Raw genomic sequence first — 12,653 nt, forward strand, 5'->3', positions numbered from 1 at the left:
ATTTGAGGGTGAAAAATATACTTCTTTCAATGGTCGGCCGGTCAGAGTATTCTTTTTAGATTTATAACACGTGGGACCAAGTGTGAGAGAACCGACCTTAATCGACGGCAAAATCTCCTGCCGGACGCACTTTGAGAGAGACGAGGAGCAAGAAGCAATGCGGGCTTGTCGTGTCATGCAAGAAAATGGCTGGTCTCATGTTTAAAACTTGTTGTACTGTAGTAGATGTAGATGTAGATGTAGATGTAGTGTAGACGTAGATGCAGATGTAGATGTACATGTTGAGATGTAGAGATAAGTGAGACCCACAACCGGTCACTAACATAGGCCGAGTACGTGCACGAATCACCCACAAAAATTGCACGCACGGACGCACGAAGAGAAAAATTGCATGCACGGACGCATGTACTCTGTGCCTCATTCCCTAACACACACGCGTGGGTACACAATGGAGCTCATTTCTGGATGAAGAGGTGGCTCACGTGATAATTTGACGCGTTTAGTAGTTGTTCACTTAGTGGAGGGTCAGGAACCACGCGTGGACGAATCAAACTTCGACCATGATGCGGTGGCGTGTTTGTTTTTATTTATTTTTTCTTCAATGGCACATACACATTTTTTTCTTGAATGGCACGTGAATCGTGCACATACTCAATGACGACGCACGGGATGGGATGGTAGCCATGGACATGGTCGGCCCTTTTTGGAGACTACTACACTGGTACTTTGATGTACATTTTGAAAAAAACTACTACTTTGATGTGTCCTGTCAACTCGCAGAACGATGAGAAGCTTGGTTACTACGCCCTCTACATAGTGGGAGTAACTCAGTGCACTCCAAGAAAATTTTGCTTATGTGGCAAGTACTTAATGAGAAGTGGTAACATAATATGTTACTGTAACATAGCGTTTCCCAAGACAAGATGAGTCTACAAGCTAATAAATGAAGCCATCTATAAGATTACTACTATGTTACTTTGCACTATGAACATAGTAACATAGACTATTGTCATATGCATGAAACTAGTGAGTATGGGAGAACATGATATTTCCTCGTCCGGGCCGATCCCAAGTTGGCTTCTCACCTTCTTGGCCCACCAAAACCCACTCCCCCTCCCGCGCGCGCTTCCCACCCGATGCCAGCTGAACCCGCCGCTCCACATTGATGGCAAGTCAGGGTGACGCGAACTCTCACTGCTTCCGCCGTTGAAGTGGCGCGCCGACCGAGGGCACCGCCCGCTGCATGCCCAGCATTTCAGACTACACAGTGGAGGGTAACTTTAGATCAAGTACTACAATTAGGTGACATAAGCAGGCTATAAGGATTTAAATATAGTATTTGTGCTTAGTTGAAGGAGAGAGAAGAGAAGCGGGCAGTAAACTTGTAGCCGGTTGTAGCACAAGCTCCAACATACTTTGTGAGACAAAAGGTGGGGCCATGGGCCTGTTTGATTCGTGACTAACTTTGCCACAACTAAGCTTAGGCAAAGTGTGGCTGCCACAAAAAGTGTGGCTAACAAAATGACCACCACAAGTGGCAAGATTTGGCAAAAGATTGAGCCTATGACATGTGGACCATGTTGCTACAAAAGTGTGACAAGCCACAAGTGTGGCAATGAACCAAACACCTAAGATGTTGTGGCACGACTAAGGTTAGGCGTGGCAACCTTAGGCTGTAAACCAAACAAGCCCCATGTATTAATGATATAGTATTATACTAAAGGGACTAACTATTGTACTAGCAGGCTATTAGGTTGCTCTAGATGATGTGTCAACTTCATATAGCCGGATGTTGGCTATACTATTAACCATGCTCTAAGTGTGGTGTGAATGGGACTAAAGTTTAGTCCCATACTTCTAGGTGAGTGTGAGTTGCACCGCTTTATAATGTGATCTATTATAGAATTTGCATGAGCATGATAATAGGAAACCTACACGCGCGCTCTTCGGGAATGAGTTTGTCCAAGGACAAAAGCTATGCACGTGGTCTATATTTTTGTTGGTCGAAAAATTTATTAAGTCATTAATTAATAATTAACGAACGCCTTAATTACTCATCCGTTTCTGATTCTTTTGGATAGTGGGGATATTATTGACTTCGACGTGGGGTTTGGGCTAAAGGCCTACTATTATACTTGGTCTTACTCGCACGATCGACCTGACAGGCTCTACCCTAGCCGCCGCTGTATCATATGGTTTCACACCATTCCAGATCATAGAGCCACCACGCAATTCTTCTCCATCCCTCCTTCCAGTGTGCACCATGAGAAGGGACAACAGTCCTCCGAACCCTGCCTTTTGTGATCCTGTATGGGCGAGGGGCGATCTGGTTTTTGGGGAGCACATTCCTGCGACTACTGCCAGCGACGACTTCCTCAATGACAGCCTTCTTCCCCGACCTTGGTAACCTCTTCATCAACGACATGAGTGACAACATCAACCACAGCGGTTCTGCTCTTGCTGTACAGTATGTGATTCTGTCCTCCTGGTTTAGTCCACATCATTACTTTGATCTTTGCAATTGTCGTCATGATCTATTTATTGTTGATTCGGATCAAATCTCATAGTAAATTCCTCATATATTCAATAATCCAATCCAAAAACCTGATTATAGGCAATTTACTTCGAGTGGTTTTGCTGTGCTTTTGAAGCCGCCTACCTTTAAGGGGGTGCAATATAAAAGGTGGCGCACAAGAGCGGTATATTGGTTTCAGAAGAGGAGAGAGAAGAGAAGCGGGCTATAAACTTGTAGCCGGTTGTAGCATGAGCTCCAACATACTTTGTGAGATAAAAGGTGGGGCCATGGGCCTTTTTGGTTCGTGACTAACTTTGCCACAACTAAGCTTAGGCAAAGTGTGGCTGCCACAAAAGGTGTGTCTAACAAAATGATCACCACAAGTGGCAAGATTTGGCAAAATATTGAGCCTATGACATGTGGACCATGTTGCTACAAAAGTGTGGCAAGCCACAAGTGTGGCAATGAACCAAACACCTAAGATGTTGTGGCACGACTAAGGTTATGCGTGGCAACCTTAGGCTGTAAACCAAACAGGCCCCATGTATTAATGATATAGTATTATACTAAAGGGACTAACTATTGTACTAGCAGGCTATTAGGTTGCTCTAGATGATGTGTGAACTTCATATAGCCGGATGTTGGCTATACTATTAACCATGCTCTAAGTGTGGTGTGAGTGGGACTAAAGTTTAGTCCCATACTGCTAGGTGAGTGTGAGTTGCACCACTTTATAATGTGATATATTCTAGCTTTTGCATGAGCATGATAATAGGAAACCTACACGCACGATCTTCGGGAATGAGTCTGTCCAAGGAGAAAAGCTATGCACGTGGTCTATATTTTTGTTGGTCGAAAAATTTATTAAGTTATTAATTAATAATTAATGGACGCCTTAATTACTCATCCATTTCTGATTCTTTTGGATAGTGGGGCTATTATTGACTTGGACGTGAGGTTTGGGCTAAAGGCCTACTATTATACTTGGTCTTACTCGCATGACCAACCTGACAGGCTCTACCCTAGCCACCATTGTATCATATGGTTTCGCACCATTCCAGATCATAGCACCTCCACACAATTCTTCTCCATCCCTCCTTCCGGTGTGCACCACGAGAAGGGACAACAGTCCTCCGAAGCCCGCCTTTCGTGATCCTGTATGGGAGAGGGGCGATCAGGTTTTTGGGGAGCACACTCCTGCGGCTTCTGCCAGCGACGACTTCCTCAACGACAGCCTTCTTCCCCAACCTCGGTAACCTCTTCATCCATGACAACATCAACCACAACGATTCTGCTCCGCTGTACAATATGTGATTTTGTCCTCCTGGTTTAGTCCGCATCATTACTTTGATCTTTGCAATTTTCGTCATGATCTATTTATTGTTGATTCAGATTAAATCTCATAGTAAATTTCTCATATATTCAACAATCCGATCCAAAAACCTGATTATAAGCAATTTACTTTGAGTGGTTTTGCTGCGCTTTTGAAGCCGCCTACCTTTAAGGGGGTGCAATATAAAAGGTGGTGCACAAGAGCAGTATATTGGTTTCAGATCATGTACTACTATGATGCCACTAAGCGTAAGCCTGAGGGCGATCCTAATCCTACACAACAGGAAGCTTTTGAGAACATGGATACCCTCTTCAAAGCCGCCCTGCTGAGTGTTCTTAACGATTCCATTGTGGATTCATATATGTCATTTCATAGCAGCAAAGACATGTGGGCTGCGCTCGAGGCCACGTTTGGGGCCTCAGGCACTGGCAACGAGTTGTACGTCATGGAACAATTATGTGACTACAAGATGACTGATGATCACTTTGTTGTTCAATAGACTCATGAGATACAATCACTCGCTAAGAAACTTGAGTACTTTAAGTGTGTGTTGCCGGACAATTTTTTTCCTGGAACCATCATTGCCAAGCTTCCACCTTCGTGGAACAATTTTGCTACTTCTCTGAAAAACAAGAGACATGATTTTTCCATTTCGGATCTCATTATCACTCTTGATTTTGAAGAGAAGGCGAGAGAAAAAGACACACGTGCTCGGGTCACTAAGGGAGCTTCTAGTGCTCACGTGGTACACGAGAAAAACTTCTAGCCTAACAAGCCCCAAAACAACAAGAACAAATCTCAGGGGAAAGGCAAGTTTTATGCAAAGAACAAGCTGACACATTCTACCAACTTCAAGAAGAATTCTCATAACAGGAAGGGCACAAACCTCAATTTTGGTAGCACCACACAAAATTATATGGCTGCATCTACCTATTGTCAGCTAACCTCATGGTGCTCTAGGTATTCCTACATTCGTAACAAGTTACAATGACCACCGCAAGATGAAATAAGCTTATTCGTACGTTGACTTGCTGATTGCAGTGCGGAACGATCCTGTCATGTGTGGAGGAGAAAACAAGTAGTGCAACCAGAGGTGGAAATGAACTAAGGACTTATGAAATTATATATAATCTTCCTCAGGCAGGCCAGTATCCCCTTCATCCAGTTGATCGTGTTTTGTCATGCCGAGCTATTGATATGTGCTACTATTTTGCAACACCAATTAAGTATAGCTATTGTTTTCCTATCTTTTCAGATTCAGGACAATGAAGATGATTTCAGGGGAACTGCACAATATTGACTGATGTTGAGTCATCTCTATTGCCTCATGTGTTTGCTGCAAATGTGTCGACATCAATTGCAAGATGAGGCAGCCAGCTAGCAGTGGATTTGCCAACATGCTCAAAGTGCTCGCAACATTGAGAAGAAACAAGCATGCCCAGGAAATTAATGCGTGCACAGGGAGGCCCTTTGCTCAGAGAAGCATTGATCGATTTTCTTTATTTCCACACCTTCTCACAACTTTGTATTGGTTATAGTATGGTGAATCATTGAGATGCATAAACATGTTGAACTTTTGTTCTTTTGAATGTTAGTATGCATACCGTATCTTCTGAAGCTTAGTTTAATGTGAATGTTGACTAGCCTGTGAACCTTCACAATTTGGTAAGTATATTGTAGGCCTGTTATTTGACACCTCACTTTGCCGTGCTACGCGACCAATGTGAGTGTCTGCATCAAGTACCACATCCTCTAATTTGGTGGATGCCAAGTTAAAAAAGGTTACCAATGAGTAGCCATAAGCTGGAGGCGTCTTGTCGCGGGGTATCCGCGGCCACCTATGGGACCGGGCGACCCCTTGCTGGTTCGACGGGGGACGTCGCGTTGCACAAAGAGCAAACCAGCGCGTGGTAGCACGACAGAGAGCACACAAGCAATTTACCCAGGTTCAGGCCACCGCGAGGCGTAAGACCCTACTCCTGCTTTAGTGGATTGATGTTGGAAATGAATGTGGTGGCGTGTGGTACACTTGCCCGGCAAGGCCTGCCTCGGGGCTACGATGACCACAAGTATATGGTGGCTTGGGTTTGTCAAGTTTCCAACCCTCTAACCCCCTCCTATGATTGCCATGGGCCTCCTTTTATAGATTAAGGGGTTACCAAAGTGGCAAAATAGTCATTACCCACTGATATGATAGCAAATAGTGCCATCATACCTAACTCCGCGGGCTGGCAAGGAGCATTAAATGCACCGCTCAGTGTCACATCACTAGCTGCCCGGCAAGGCCTGCCGGGCTTATCTCGCCAATTCCGCATCTATTCTCTTGACACCTTGCTGGACGGGTGTCACCTGTGGGTTTCTTCTGTAGGAGATGGCTGCCATGTGGCATATGCTGCCACTTAATCACCTTGCGGCTTGACACCGCACTGATTGATGACGTGGGCCATATTCACACGGTTGGTGGGGTGGTTCAGGCCCCGCAAGCCCCGGCAGGCACTGCCGGGGAGTCTTGGTTGCTTGCTTCAGGTGGTGGCCTGGCCCCTTGCCGGGCTCGCCTGCCCGGCGAGGGAGGCCCTTCTCTTGCCGATATCTTGTTCCCTTGGCTCGATCCTGATCTCTCTGAGCTACATGTTGGTTCTTCAAGTCTCTTGGATTTTTGACCTCTGGTTCAAGCTGGTGCTTCAATCTTGATCTTCAAGTCTCTTGGCAACTTACCCGAAGTATGTTGCACTGACAGAAGCCCCTGGGCCTGCCCCGATCACGTTGCGGAGCATCGGCGGGGTAGGGCCTAATAAGTGCATAGGTAGGGATGCTGAAGGGGTTGGCCCCTTTGAAGTTTTCCGTTGCTGCTTCATTAGTCTTGATCTTGGGGCGGTTTTCGATTCCCCCGCGCGTGGTGTAAAGCCAATAGTGGTGGGGCCGCGACAGTGATGGCCCGTGAATGACTTTAATGCACGGGGTAGAAACCGCCAAATTACTCTTCCCACATCGCGCTCTTATCCTTAGCCACGTATGCCGCATGCATAGCACGGGGTAGGTAAGGGAGGCGCGTAGTGCGGAAGAGCATCTTGGAGAGGGCCCGCCTGCCTTGAATTAGCGGGGGAGGGCGGTGGTTGCCTGTTGACGGAGCAGCCGCCCTTCCTCGCCCGGCCTATAAAAGGGGAGGAGCGGAGGAGGGCGGAGTCACTCATCCCTGCATTCTTCCTCCTCTTCTCCTGATTTTCTGCTTCTTTTGGTAATGCTGAAGGGAAAGGCCCGGGGCTAGCCCCCGGGCTTCTGCTCGGAGCAATTGCTGCCTCATGTTGGTGCTGACGCTCAAGGAGTGTGCTTGGTCCTAGGTGTGGTGAACCTCTTGGTTTCTTTGAAGCTTGGCCCGGAAGCGGAGATGGAGATCATTGGTAATCCCAGCATTGCCCCTCCCGGAGGACTTGGGGTCATTGTCGATGAGAGGCACACCTTCCGATCGGCTGGAGCGATGGTAGCGGCGTATACCCGTTGTGGGTGATGCCGCTACCGTCTCTCCCCTTCCCCCTTTTCCTCCTCTCCTCTTTCCATCCGGGGAGGGGTGATAGGCCTTGCTCGTCACCTTGCGCAGCTCCTGGGTGTGCGTCACCCGCAGACCATGGCGGATAACTGCTCCGCTGGTCCCTTCGTCGCTGCCCTCCCTCAATCTCTTCTTTTATTCTCCTTTCCCTCGGGTCTAAGCATCCTGGGAAAAGGAGCAGAGAAAGGAAAAGTGGGGTTATAGGGTTTTTATCTTTTTAATCTCAAATCTGCCGACAATCGCCAAATTTTAATTCAAATAATGTAATCTCTCGAGTCCATCTTTGTATTTTGTAATGCTTGTACTTGCAACTGGATATGAATGAAAAAGATGTATCTCGTCGGGAATTTGTGCATGTGTATGTCCATGCAGAGGCAAAGTGCCTCTTTAATAGAATAAATGAGTTTTTCCCGACAAGATATCCTGCCGGCACCCTCTTTGTCTGCCGGAGAACTTCGTCTGCTGGGGAACAGACAGAGGGACCAGCCCCCCGCCAACTCCTTTTTCCCAAAGGCCACTGCGACCACCCTGACCGAAGCAACGTTCGAGTCCTGGATGGGAGCACCTAAGTTTCAAAGAGGGCGGCGAGGTTTTCTCATGCAAAGTTGTAGCTTTACAGAATACTGATGGACAAGAGGTGAACTCATCTGTTTGGCTTGCCGGGGATCGCCATGCCGTGCAATCTCCAAGTCCTTTGTCGAAGTCAGGTTCACAACAAGAACCTCTAACTTCATGCAGATGAGAATGAAAGCAGGATGCAATCCTATCTATATGCATATGCAAATGCTCAGGAAATGCTTATGCAATGATCTGGGTGTGCTTGTGCATGCATGCAATCTTAGTTGGGGCCCCTATAGCGCTTATTTATTTTCTCTTGCACGTGGTCATTGCCCCGGCCTGTACAAGGGGTTACATGCAACTTCGGCAATGCCATGTACAATGGGTGGCTGCCGGGCAGGGCCCGGCAGCCTCTACACCTTATGGGTAGAACTTACGGAGATGCTCAATGTTCCATGATTTTTGGAACATCATGCCATCTTCAGTCTCTAGACGGACTGTGTTGGGTCTGGAGACTCGTACTACTCGGTAAGGGCCTTCCCACTTCGGTGATAACTTGTGTGTACCCTTCGCGGACTGAACGCGCCTAAGGACAAGGTCACCTTCGTCAAAACACCGGGCACGAACCCTACGGCTGTGATAGCGATGCAGGGCTTGCTGATAGGGTGCAGCATGCGTAGCGGCCCAGAGATGGTTCTCCTCGAGTAGCACAACGTCGTCACGCCGGTGCTGATCTTGCGCTACTTCATTGTAGGGAAGTACCCGAGGAGACCCGTAAATGAGTTTTGTGGGGATAACTGCTTCTGCCCCGTAGACCAGGGAGAAGGGAGTCTGCCCGGTAGCTCGATTAGGTGTCGTTCTGAGGGACCAGAGAACTACCGGCAGCTCCTCGATCCAGCGTCTGTCGTGCTTCTGTAGCATATCGAAAGTCCTTGTCATGAGTCCATGAAGCACTTTAGTGTTCGCCTTCTCAGCTTGTGCATTGCTCCGGGGATGTGCCACAGAGGCAAATGAGATCTTGCATCTGAGGGTTTGAACATATTGAATGAAGGCGTGGCTCGTGAATTGGGTGCCGTTGTCAATGATGATCCTTGCCGGAACTCCGAAACGACACACCAATTCTTTCAAGAACTTGATAGCTGACTGAGCAGTCACCTTCTTCACGGCAGTCACTTCCGGCCACTTTGTAAACTTGTCGATGGCAACAAACAAGAATTCAAAGCCCCCGATTGCTCGGGGAAGGGGCCGAGGATATCGAGCCCCCAGTCCGAAAATGGCCATGACAAAGGGATTGTCTAAAGTGCTTGGGCAGGCAGGTGTGTTTTCTTGGAATGGAACTGACAGGCTTCACATGTCGTGATGAGCTCAACTGCATCTTGGAGGGCTATGGGCCAATATAAGCCTTGCCAGAATGCTTTCCCAACTAATGCCCTTGATCCAATGTGTGATCCGCACATTCCTTTGTGAATCTCAGCCAGCAGTTCCTTTCCGTCCTCCCGGCAGACACACTTCAATTTCACACCGTTGGGCCTTCTTCTGCGGAGAGTGTCATCGACAAACTGATACATACTGGCCCTCCGGGCTACTTTCTCAGCTTCATCTGGGTCGCCGGGGAGTTCTCCGATTTGGAGGAAGCGGATGATGTGCCTTGCCCAAGTTGGAGCCTGTGGCTCGGCAATGAGGACTAGCGGCACCTCCCCGGCTGCGAGAGCACCGGCCTCGTTCGTGGGGTCCATAGGCCCGGCTGGAGGGGGTGGTCCGATAGGCTGTGAGGAGTTGTTTCTGGCAGGGGCTCTGCCGGGAGCGGATGGCTCAATCGGGAGAGGCTTACTATAGTCCCACTTCCTCCTTTACCGGTCCATTGAGGTTGATGATACGGAGGGTTGAAAGAGGTGGAGAACAAAACTTCCTGGAACCACAGAAAGCTTCTGCGCAGCACACTTTGACTGGTGATCAGCTATGTTGTTTTCCGCACGGGGTACGTGCTCTGTTTGCAACCCATCAAAGCGCTCCTCTAACCTCCTTACTTCCTCAACGTATGCTTCCATCAATGGGCTTTGGTAATCCTTGTTGACTTGTCTGACCACTAATTGTGAATCTCCTCGAATGATCAGCTTATTGATTCCCAATTCTGCTACAATCCTGAGCCAGGCAAGGAGCCCTTAATACTCAGCTGTATTATTGGTGGCTTCTTCCCGTACAAAGTGCTTTGAATGACGTACTTCAGGTGCTCCTGGAGGGGGCAACAAGAAGCACGCCAACTCCCGCACCTTGTAGGGAAAAAGCACCATCAAATTACATAATCCATTCTTGGGGTGATTCCTTGCCGGGGAGAGCTATTTCTGTTGCTTCCTCGTCAGGGGTTGGCGTCCATTCCGCAATAAACTCTGTCAATGCCCTGCTTTGAATGGTTGAAGTGATCTCTGTTATGGCATATCTCTCTCAAGGTAGTTTTGGTGATTGATGACAACATGTTTGCGGACTAATCTTGTGCTTTGAATTATGCACAGATTCTCCCCTGGCACGAGACGCTTTCTTCCCCTCGGAGTGTATTTCAAGACGGTGTAGCTCTTTCGCTTCTTTCTCAGTGGACTAGTTGCGTAGAGGGCACCGTACTATCAAGAGGGGGTCCACTGGGGTTTTGCATGGGTGGAATCATCACGTACACATCAGCTTCTCACCTTCGAGCTTTTCCTGTCCATTGAAGAGATCTCTCCTCTCTTCCTTGTTCTGTCTGGGTCTAAGCGGCAGTACCGCACACCCAGCGGTAGTACCACTGAGAATCCACAAGCGGCAGTACCGCCGTGGCTCCACAGCAGTAGTACCGCTGGGGGCCTGGCACCTCCGCCTGGTCCTCAGTTTCTTTGAGAGATCCCTTCTCCCTCTCTCTCTCACTCCAGCGGTAGTACCGCACTGCCCGCGGTACTATGGCCGAAGGGTCACAAGCGGCAGTACCGCTCCACAGCGGTACTACCGCCCTTGACCCCACTACCGTAGTACCGTTGGGCAGTCTGGCTCCTACCGCCTCGATTCGAGAGGTCTTTTTCTCGTGTCGGGTTTTGCGGCACTAGTCACGGTTGTAGTGGCGGTAGTACCGTTCTTGGAGCGGTAGTACCGCCCTACCACCGCGGTAGTACCACAGTTGGATCTGTTCCCTACTAGTCTCCTCAGTGCAGCAGTACCGCTGGCTGGGGCGGCAGTACCACTGTCCTGGCGGTAGTACCGCCCCCCCTCAGCGGTAGTACCGCCCTGTGCGGGGCTGGTTGGTGGGGGGCAACGGGATTGTTGCCCCCACTATAAAAGGGAGTCCCCTTCTTCCTTCTCACCTACCTCTTCCTGCCCCAAGCTCCATTTATTGCTCAGGCTCCATTAAATACTCCAAGCTTCATTTCCGCCCGATCTATCTCTCTAGCCAATCAAATTTGTTGATTTGCTCGGGAGTGGTTGAGAAGGCCCCGATCTACACTTCCACCAAGGGATTTTTGATTCCCCCACTCATCCCTAGTGGATCTTGTTACTCTTGGGTGTTTGAGCACCCTAGACGGTTGAGGTCACCTTGGAGCCATATTCCATGGTGGTGAAGCTTCGTGGTCTTGTTGGGAGCCTCCGATTAAGTTGTGGAGATTGCCCCAACCTTGTTTGTAAAGGTTCGGTCGCCGCCTTCAAGGGCACCAATAGTGGAATCACGGCATCTTGCATTGTGTGAGGGCGTGAGGAGAATACGGTGGCCCTAGTGGCTTCTTGGGGAGCATTGTGCCTCCACACCGCTCCAACGGAGACGTACTTTCCCTCAAAAGGAAGGAACTTCGGTAACACATCCTCGTCTCCACCGGATCCACTCTTGGTTATCTCTTACCTTTACCCTAGTGGCTTGCTTGTATGCTTGTTGTTATTGCATCATATAGGTTGCTCACCTAGTTGCACATCTAGACAACCTACTTTGATGCAAAGTTTAATTTGGTAAAGAAAAGCTAAAAATTGGTAGTTGCCTATTCACCCCCCTCTAGTCAACCATATCGATCCTTTCAATTGGTATCAGAGCCTCGTCTCTTTATTAAGGACTTTACCGTCCAAAGAGTATGGTTGATATCGTAGACGGTGTGGAGGAACACTCCGGTGTGAATCCGATCTCGTCTACGGGAGATGGGGGAACTTCGGTCTCTCGTGAGGAGTTCAATGTGGCCTTGGAGAGATTGAAAACCTCCATGACGATCGAAGTTGAAAGCATGTTTACTAAATTTCTTGAGGGGCTTAAACTATCCACCGCACCGTTGAAAGTGGGTGACCCGCCAACAAGGTGTCGGATGCTATCCCTGAAAAAGGGGGAAGCTAGTAGTGAAAAGGCTCCTTCTTCTAGTGGCAAGAATGGCACCGGCATCTTTGCCCATGTGGAACCACCACTTGTTTATGGTGGACCGGTTCCTTCCACTCATTTGAATCATGCCGGTCCTCCCCCTAAGATTGTGAAAAATGAGGATTTTGATTCTTGGGTTTACCGCTTTAAACGTCATTTAAATCATGTGAACACTAACCTTTGGAGAATCATTGAATAAGGTTTATATCCACATGATCCAAGCAACTTCACTCCTCGAGAAGCCGCGGACAATCAATTCAATGAGAATGCTCTCTTCATCATTCAAGATGCAGTTCCACCCGAAGATCTACCTCATCTTCGTCCCTTCGCCTTGGCCAAAGATGCATGG

The sequence above is a fragment of the Triticum aestivum genome, chromosome 1A (genome assembly GCF_018294505.1).
Source record: "Triticum aestivum cultivar Chinese Spring chromosome 1A, IWGSC CS RefSeq v2.1, whole genome shotgun sequence".
In the NCBI taxonomy this organism is placed as follows: domain Eukaryota; kingdom Viridiplantae; phylum Streptophyta; class Magnoliopsida; order Poales; family Poaceae; genus Triticum; species Triticum aestivum.